Genomic DNA, 8,923 nt, shown 5'->3' on the forward strand with positions numbered 1-8,923 from the left:
TATGATACCTTGTTAATCTGTATAAAACATTTCAAGGCTCTGTATATTCAAATCCCATAGTGAATTCTCCCGAGTCATAACCTTCTTGGTGAGCCAGTGAAATTGATTTGGCATTTAGAACAATAGATAAATAGTGTATTTTTTCATTTCACTTTCTGAATCAAACCTTAATATTAATAGTTGACTGTAAAGTAAATGAAAGTGACAATGAAAAACCTCATTACCAATGTGTGCAGAAGGATGTAACAGCTGGTTTGACCACAGTCTTGTATCAGCGGTTCAGTATTGTTGCTGACCATGTCCGTCCCTTTATGACCTCAGTGTACCCATCTTCTAATGGCCACTTTCAGCAGGATAACACACCATGTCACATAAGCTCACATCATCTCAAACTGGTTTCTTGAACATGACAATGAGTTCACTGTACTAAAATGGCCTCCACAGTCACCAGATCTCAATCCAATAGAGCACCTTTGGGATGTGGTGGAACGAGAGATTGGCATCATTGATGTGCAGCCGACAAATATGCAGCAACTGTGTGATGCTATCATGTCAGTAGGGAAAAAGATATCTAAGGAATGTTTCCAGCACCTTGTTGAATCTATTTCACAAAGAACTAAGGCAGTTCTGAAGGCAAAAGGGGGTCCAACCCAGTACTTGCAAGGTGTACCCAATAAAGTGGCCGGTGAGTATATAAAGGAGTGAAAATTAGCTCCAACTACAACAGTAAAATGCTTCTTACACTGAATCAGTAATAATAGTCCAATAATCTGATGAGTACTCTTACTACTAATACATTAATTAGTTATGTACTTTTACTTAAGTACATTTTGAATGCAGGATTTGTAATGGAGTATCTTTACATACTGTTATTTCTACTATTACTTTAGAAATTTTAGGACGTATAAAAATCCTCTGCATAGAATAATCAGTTGTGTCGGACAGGTTTTTCCACAAAAGTTGTTTAATTACCATGTTTAAAATGGCATCTTCTCCTTCTACCTCTTTAAAAATCTGGCCCTCAATTTGCTCCAAATTACTTGCGATGTCACAAATCTTGCCCATAGGTATGCCCCTTAAACTCAGATTTAAAATGAGCACAGAGAAACTTTCCCTTTTCAGAAGATGAATATGAAAACAGCCTTTCGTTGTCAAACTCTGCACGTACATCATTCTGCACAGTACACGTTTTTGACTGGAGGGAAACTTTAAGTAAAGGATGTGAATGTTTCTTCCGTCAATGACAGAAACGAATCTTTTCTAAATTATGGATTAGTTGCATTAGGTTGTAAATGTACAGTAAATTATCAATTTCGCTGCAGTGTTCCTAGATTTAAATTTCTTCCAATATGTTACTCCATGCTGACTTGTTGGAATCATTGTATTAAATGTTTCACAGTATCTAATACAGTAAAGGGGAGGATGTTCTGTTTCAAAGAAGCATGGGAGAATACGCTCTCCATGAACCACCTTCCAATCAAGAGTTTTTTTAGTTTTGTTTAGTTTTGAACCATATATGAACAAATCTCATATCTTGTGACAGGGCAATCCACAGTCTGTAGAGGGCAGTATGTGCCACATCTCTATTGCAGCTTTTTATCTCTGTGGCTTCTCAGCTCCACTACACTCTTACATTTGTGCTGTCTCTCCCTGAAAAAAATCCCTACTAGAGTTTTCACCTCACATACTGGCCTTAATAATGTCATATATAAATATCAGCAGTCTTCAAAATTTGTCTTAGAGTGCCACTGTGCCCAGGTTCAAAAATCCCCATGACACACCTCTATTTTTGGGACGGTATTGAAAATAAACTGTGTAGTCATTTTCGTTGTTACAGTCAACTTTTAACTCCAGTTTAGACTTGTTTTCTTGGCTCTGAACTTGCGATAATGCGATTGGTTCATCAAATAATGGGAATGAATACGCCAAATATTTATTCTGGGATGTTATTGTTATATAGCTCTGAGGTCACCACATGTCCCTACCATCATGCTCATCAGAGAAGGACAAGTTTAGAATGTTTAGACACGAAAAAGTGCCCCTTTCACCTCACTTACACAAACTCCAAATTTGTTTGTTTCTCTTCCACTTTTAACATTATGAGTCTGCAATCATGGCTGTCCTTTTAAGGAAATCTTGTCTTGATAGATTCTAACTTAAAATCAGTTCCTGTTTTAAAACAATGTGGTCAAGCCTTCCAAGTGAAACTCTCATGCTCTCCTGATTCCTACATGTCATGATGCAGCTACTGAAATAGCATTTCCTTTCTGGGGTTATTATATTCTGCAGAAAGCTTCCTGTGGAGGCGGAAGCAGACTGATGAACCTGGTGGCAAGAACCAAAGTCTTCTTGCTATTTGAGATTGGCTGGTGCCCCTCCCAAACAAGCTGTTCACTCACTGTAGATATTAGTTCAGCAGCCAAACCAGTAGGTGGACCATGATTTATGAAGCTGTCCAGGCTGCTTTACCTCTCTGTTTTATCTTAACTGTATATTTATTCCCTATATCTTCCTGTCTGGGTGAGGACAGCGGTAGAAATTACACACCTTTCAAAACACACACTGGCTCTGTGTTAATCCTTGTTTTTGGCTGGTGCTGGAAAACTACAATGAACAAGGATGGAGGAATTATAGTTAAAGGATAAGTTAAAGTCTGTCTTAAAACAACAGTCAGGTGCCCATATTAACACTGAAACAGGTTTTGCTTGCTGTAGTTGTTCCTCCTGTTCATACTGCCCATGAAAAGATCCCTTTCTGATCCAACATAAGTGATGGGGAACAACAACTCCTCTTTGCAAAAATGCATTTCAAAGTTTATCCGAAGTTAAGAGGCTTTGGCTGTCTGCGTTAATGAAATCGATTAAAGTTAGAAAGTTAGTCTTAAAGTTAGTCTTTTTAGAACAGAATTCCCTCTTTGTGTTTCCCTGGACAGTGCACACGGGCATGTGAATACTAAATAGTGAACCTATTCTTAAAAGTCAAAGGTAAACTCATCCTGTGAGGCATGGGTTGAGTTTCAATACCATATGAACATTTTAATTTACCAGAAAATGTTCTTGGGTTTGGTCTTCATATCCCAGGAGTAACAGATAGCATTGGGACTTCTTGGATGGAAAAACCAGTAGATGAAGTAGTAATAAGTTAAATGACTTTCACATACTTTTCTCTGGTTGCCAAAACTTCCTGACTGTAATGTTGTATCTGGAAAACCCACCTGTCCACCCATCCATCTGCTACTAAGCACTAACTGGTAAAACAAGCCCTAAAAAAATTAGATAATTATATTTTTCATGTTCAGAATGTATGTTTATGCGATGCAGTGATCAGTCTAATGTAATGCTCTGATAAATTAGCATTCTCAGCCTAAAACACAGCAGGTCTCTTGGGCATGAATTTTCCCAAAGAGGAAAAACAACAGAAAGTCCGTTACTACTTATGAATCATCCAGCTAAAGATGAAAAAGTGAAAAAGAAACATTTGTAATATAATTAGTCATGTCATGCTGAGAGGAACTTGTATCTTGATAGTACTCTCTGAATTTCCAGGGGATTTTCCTTCAAGTCCAGCAGTATTTTCACTTCTAAATACAACGTAGCATCTTAAGTTTATGAAAGTCATTTTCAGTCCCTTCAGTGTTATACCAAGTAACAATAGAACTGCTGATATTGCACAGTTTAAATATGGGATTTATTTTTGTTGTAAGATATTTTGTGACATCTTGATAGACAAGCTTTAAGGATAGACTGCTAGCGTCTGACATTTTGAGCAGGACCTAATGTTAGTAAAGCAACAAAGAGACATTATTCTGGCAAAGGTCATGGCAAAAGAGTAACATATAACTCAAAACAGAAGGGGGCCTAAAACTGACTCTTGTGGGACACCTCACATTAGACATGTGAAGATAAAGTACAGTATGCAAAAAAAGGGGAGGCATAGAGTTTTATCTGAAAGATACAAATGCAACAAAGTTACACCATTAAACATACTGTAGGTTCAGATTTGTCTTAATACGATGTGAAGAATGTATTTCTGCACTGAATGAATGACTGAACGTGGATTTTTTCCTCCATCTTTTAATTTGGAGTCTGGCTAAGAAAGGGTCACTTCACATGATAGGAGGAGGCCCAAGATGGTTCAATTAAACAGAGTCTTGACTTTGATTACAGCTGTCTCTTCAGTGTGTTGCAGTTTTCTGCAAACAGATTGGAATTTCTCAAATAAGCAATTATCATGTATCTTGTGATAACAGCTGAGGGGGAAACCTTCTTTTTAGCACTTCAAAGTACCAAATAACTCTTCTAGGGACTGCTTTTGACGAAATCTGGTGAGTAATTATTTCACAGTGGGTGACTGAAGAACACAAGAGTGGAGAAATGAAAAGGCCTAAAGAATAAGCATTAACAAATGTCAGACTTTGGTTATATGTCTCTCTCTCACCTTGAGGAATGGGCTTGAATGAAGTTGCGTTTAGAGACTGAGAGAATTATAAATTACTACATTTCAGAGGCTGAAAGTAGTCCGACGTGTCAAGCTGTTCTACTGTGAAGTCAGACTGCTCCTTTGGTGCATGCAGGCAAAATCATTCCTCTTGGTTACTGTTCACAAGACAATAACTGCAGGAACTGGTGTGAGGACTGCTGCAAGGCACACTATGGTATTTGAGTCTTTCATGTTGCTAGGGCCCAAAACACACTTAAACATAAAGATGATTATCTTGATGACAAGAAGATTTCACACTACAACAGGAAGTATCACCTCTCCTACTAAAGTTATAACATTCAAAATAGTAACAATATGTTTGGTTTGATCCTGGACTTTTTTTTTTTACATAGGGTTAAACAGTTTTAAGAACTTAAGGTGGAAGAATTCAGCAGATAATTGCAATGACAGCTTCATTTGTTTATTTATGTAGTCATATAGTTAGCTAGATGTGAATGGACTTTCAAGATGTTCAGTTCAATGGAAAGCTGCTATATATTAAGGCCTTTTTAATAACCTACAATAATCCTCAAAGGAGTCAAGGTAAATACTGATTGGTTGTCAATAAGTCAGAATGCAACATATGACAGAGGCGGCACCTTATTCTCATCCCTTTATGTGGTGTTTTAAACATCTGTTTGCAGACAAACTCCATCATCTCTGGGTCAGGCATATTGCTGGTTTAACTGGAACACACATGCACCATATCTCTACACTTTCAACAATCTGCATATTGATGATCAGCTGGATGATGACTGAGCTCACTGTCAGAAATGGCTTGATCTAGACTGTGGAATGCTATATGTGTGCTGTTAAAGCTCTAACCTTTTTAAACCACTAACAGTGCAAGATATTCAATGTTGTGATGTCATCAAAAAAGCTAGAGTGTGTCTTCTAACACATGAAGTATTACACAGAGCTCATATGGTGATTTTGATGTGATAGTGTTACAGAGGACAGCTTAGTCTGGGAGTGACTGCACTACTCATGGATTAAACACGGATCAAATCAGGACATTGCACATGGAGGGGAAAAAAAGTCACATTTTTATGCTGTACTGCAGGGACTGATGCATCCTCCTCCTCCAGATTCATGAGCTCATTACACATAAAGTGGCTCATGAAAAACACATTGTCCACCCTCTGAGGGGAGATAAAATAAGATGATATATTACCAACAAAGTTTTGAAAATATATTTTCTATCATTGTATCACGATAAGCTCCTCTCTCTCTTTTTATTTTTATTGGATGATCTGTTTGCTTTCACTCTATTCAAAAGGCAGATAGTACAAACACAAGCCAGCATGAATACAGTATGCCATCAAGATCTCTGCTGTATATTCAAAGGAGATGAGGAGGCCTGAGATGTCATGTAATACATAGCAACACGCTGTTTGTGACTGTAGTGATAGGAATCTTTTGAGTAGAATATAACTTTACGTCTGCCATGGTGGACAATAAAGTCAAAAAACCATCTGGTGTCGGGGTTGACATTCCCACGCTGATGAATGCATGCTGTGCATGCTTTATGGGCAGAGCATGCGCACTAGGGACTTCTGCTGGCCAAGCTGACTAACTTCCAGTTAGCTCTCTGCTAACTTGAATGGAGATAAAATACTTTAATCGTGCAACTCTGCTAGACTTTCCATATGTTATCAGATGGATCAAATTCTGATAAAATAAGTCATTTTGCGGGGTTGTGACACTCAAAACATTGTTAGTTGCCAGAGGGACTCTATAGTGCCTCCCAGAGCTCAAAGGCTCAAACTGGCTGAAGAGAGGATGGGAACTATCTGCTAAGATACTCCTTGCCTTCTTCTTCATCCTTTCTGTAAAAAGTTGAGTCAAGGGCTTTTAGGGTTTACCAACTATTCTGCTGGCCATTAACACAATCCTGGAAAGTTTATTCTTAGATCTACAGGTTAGGTGACCGTATCAGACAGGAAGCGGGAAAGATAAAACTCTCTCAACAAGAGTTTTGAACACCAGTTCTAAATTCTGCTAACACCGAGGTTGCTGAGTCTTCTGAGAAGATAGAATCACTGTGAGCATCTCTTGAAAATATACTCTACTTTGTGGCTTTAATTTGTTCAGGTGCCATTAATTGTTTTCATATGACAAAGTTGTTCTCTTTCTCTGGAAGCCATGGCTTAAGAAAAAACTTACTGTCAGTCAAGTGTTATTTAATAAAAGTACTTAATATCACATTCATCATGTAATATCAGGTTGATTCTGCAGCTTTCTCTATTTTTAAACATTGATTTTCAGCTGTTTCAAGATTCTGCAGCCTTATCTACTGACATCAGTAGGTGAAACATAGTTCAGTTAGAAACACAATGTGCATAATAATAATTGTACTCGATGTTAATGTCATGGATTGATTAATGCATTCATTGCACTTCATAAAATGCTGTTACTTTACTGTAATGTACTGAGCAAAATTATGTTGAAACGGGGTTGGTAGATGACAATAACCTCAGTATGTTCAAATTAAGCTACTGCATCTCTGTTACTCGTGACCTTAGAAAATAGGTGGAATAAAATAAATAGATACATTTATACAGTTAGGAAACAACTACCTTGTAGCAAGCCTCCCATTGAACTACCCCAAAATGCCCCTCACACTTTCACTTATTTTGTTTTTACATAAAACCAACAAAATCCATAAAACCAACGCAAACCAAAAGTGAATCATATCTGTTTCTAATTTAGAAAAGCATACTGTTTATTTTATAATACTACAGTCAACATTACTTTCACAATAATCTATTTAGATTCTATACTTTGCATTTTCTCAGGGATTTGCTGTAATATAAATGTGAGCACACATAGTACTCCAGACTGCTAGGCACTGTGCTTATTTTAGACATTGCATAACAATGTTTCATAACCAAAATACTGAAAACAGACAGGATGCTCATTATTTGATAAAATCATTTCAAATTCAAATTCTATGCAGCAGCTCTCTGCAGTGATGCACAAGATATTAGATGCTACCCTGTCATCTCCAAACCCGCCCTCTTCTATAGGTCATACTTCTCGTTTACTGTTCAAGCGGTTTTGATCACATGCATGCAGTGCTTCCTCCTCCATATGTCAGCTTCACATTTTCTCTGTGTGGTTTTGTTGGAGTTTTCTTTATAATAAAGAATATTATTTTGGAGACCTCACATACATGAAATCTGCAGTTTTCAAGTGATGCCATTCTCAACCTCAGCCTGTGTATAAAACAAAAACCTGGTTCATATGACAATGCTTCATAAACACGCTGGCACTGGCGGGAAGGCACTTAAGCTTTTAAATTAACTTTAAAACACATTGCAGGAAGAGGAAGAATAAACCTTCAAATTATAGAGGTCATACTGTGCTTGAGATATTCAAGATCAGATTTATGTCAGAAGAATAGGACTCCTCCTTCAGGATACTTAAACTTCTGAGAGAGAAATAAAGGCTACGATGTGAAAGTCTTCCAATTTAAAAGACCATGAAATATTATGAGGACGGACTGAGAAAGGACACCCATAAAGTCATGCTTTCTTTTCCCTGCCTGTCTCACTCTATGCTAAAAATTTCAGCTATGAGGAAAAACTACTCACACGAAGATGCACAGCTACTCTGGGAACACTGTGCTCGAAAGCCCATCGGCCTGTGAAAAATACTGTGTAGCATTATATGATGATTAAGAGGTATGACAAATCTGATGACTTTGTCAAGAAAGCAGAAGCACAACATTCAGTAAGGCTCATTATGACAACACTCAGTAAAATCTGAATATTCATATTACTAATAAGTGTTAAAGGCACTTTCATGTGTTTTAGTTTAGTTTTGTTCTTCAAATGCCTTCAAGTGTAACCTTGTCTTATCTGAATAATAGGTGCATGATTATGCCTTCTGTAATCATATGCAGAGCTTATGCTGACCTTTTAGGTGATCCATGCTAAAAGGAAAAAGTCTTGGGTAATTCATTTATGTAAAATGAATATAAAAATGATCTGAGATACAGTTGTGGGGTAGGTTACTTAACAGCTCCATAGTCATAGTGCTAATAGTTGGATAATGCCAATAAATTAGGCTCTATCTGCATATTTCATTTGTATTTTGCACATAACCATTTGATGTCAGCAATACAACTGTTGTCCACTAAACTGTCTGCATATTTGCCCAGCTGGTTAATCCTACTTAATACCATCTAAACTGTAGCAATCTGAAATGTTGAGCATGATTGTTTTAGCTGATGGCCACTATTAATGTTTGTTAAAACAGAATTCTTGTTCATTCTTAAATGAAGGCTATTTCAAATGAGTCTCTGTTTGACATGATGAAGGTTAACCATTGGCTTTTGAGGACCCTGGTCAACTCTGGGTTAAACCGCAAGTTTAATTGAAAGCAACATAAACAAATGGAAACAAAACATACTTAGCATAAAACATCAGAACAAATGTGT

This window comes from Thunnus thynnus, chromosome 14 (genome assembly GCF_963924715.1).
Source record: "Thunnus thynnus chromosome 14, fThuThy2.1, whole genome shotgun sequence".
Lineage (NCBI taxonomy): Eukaryota > Metazoa > Chordata > Actinopteri > Scombriformes > Scombridae > Thunnus > Thunnus thynnus.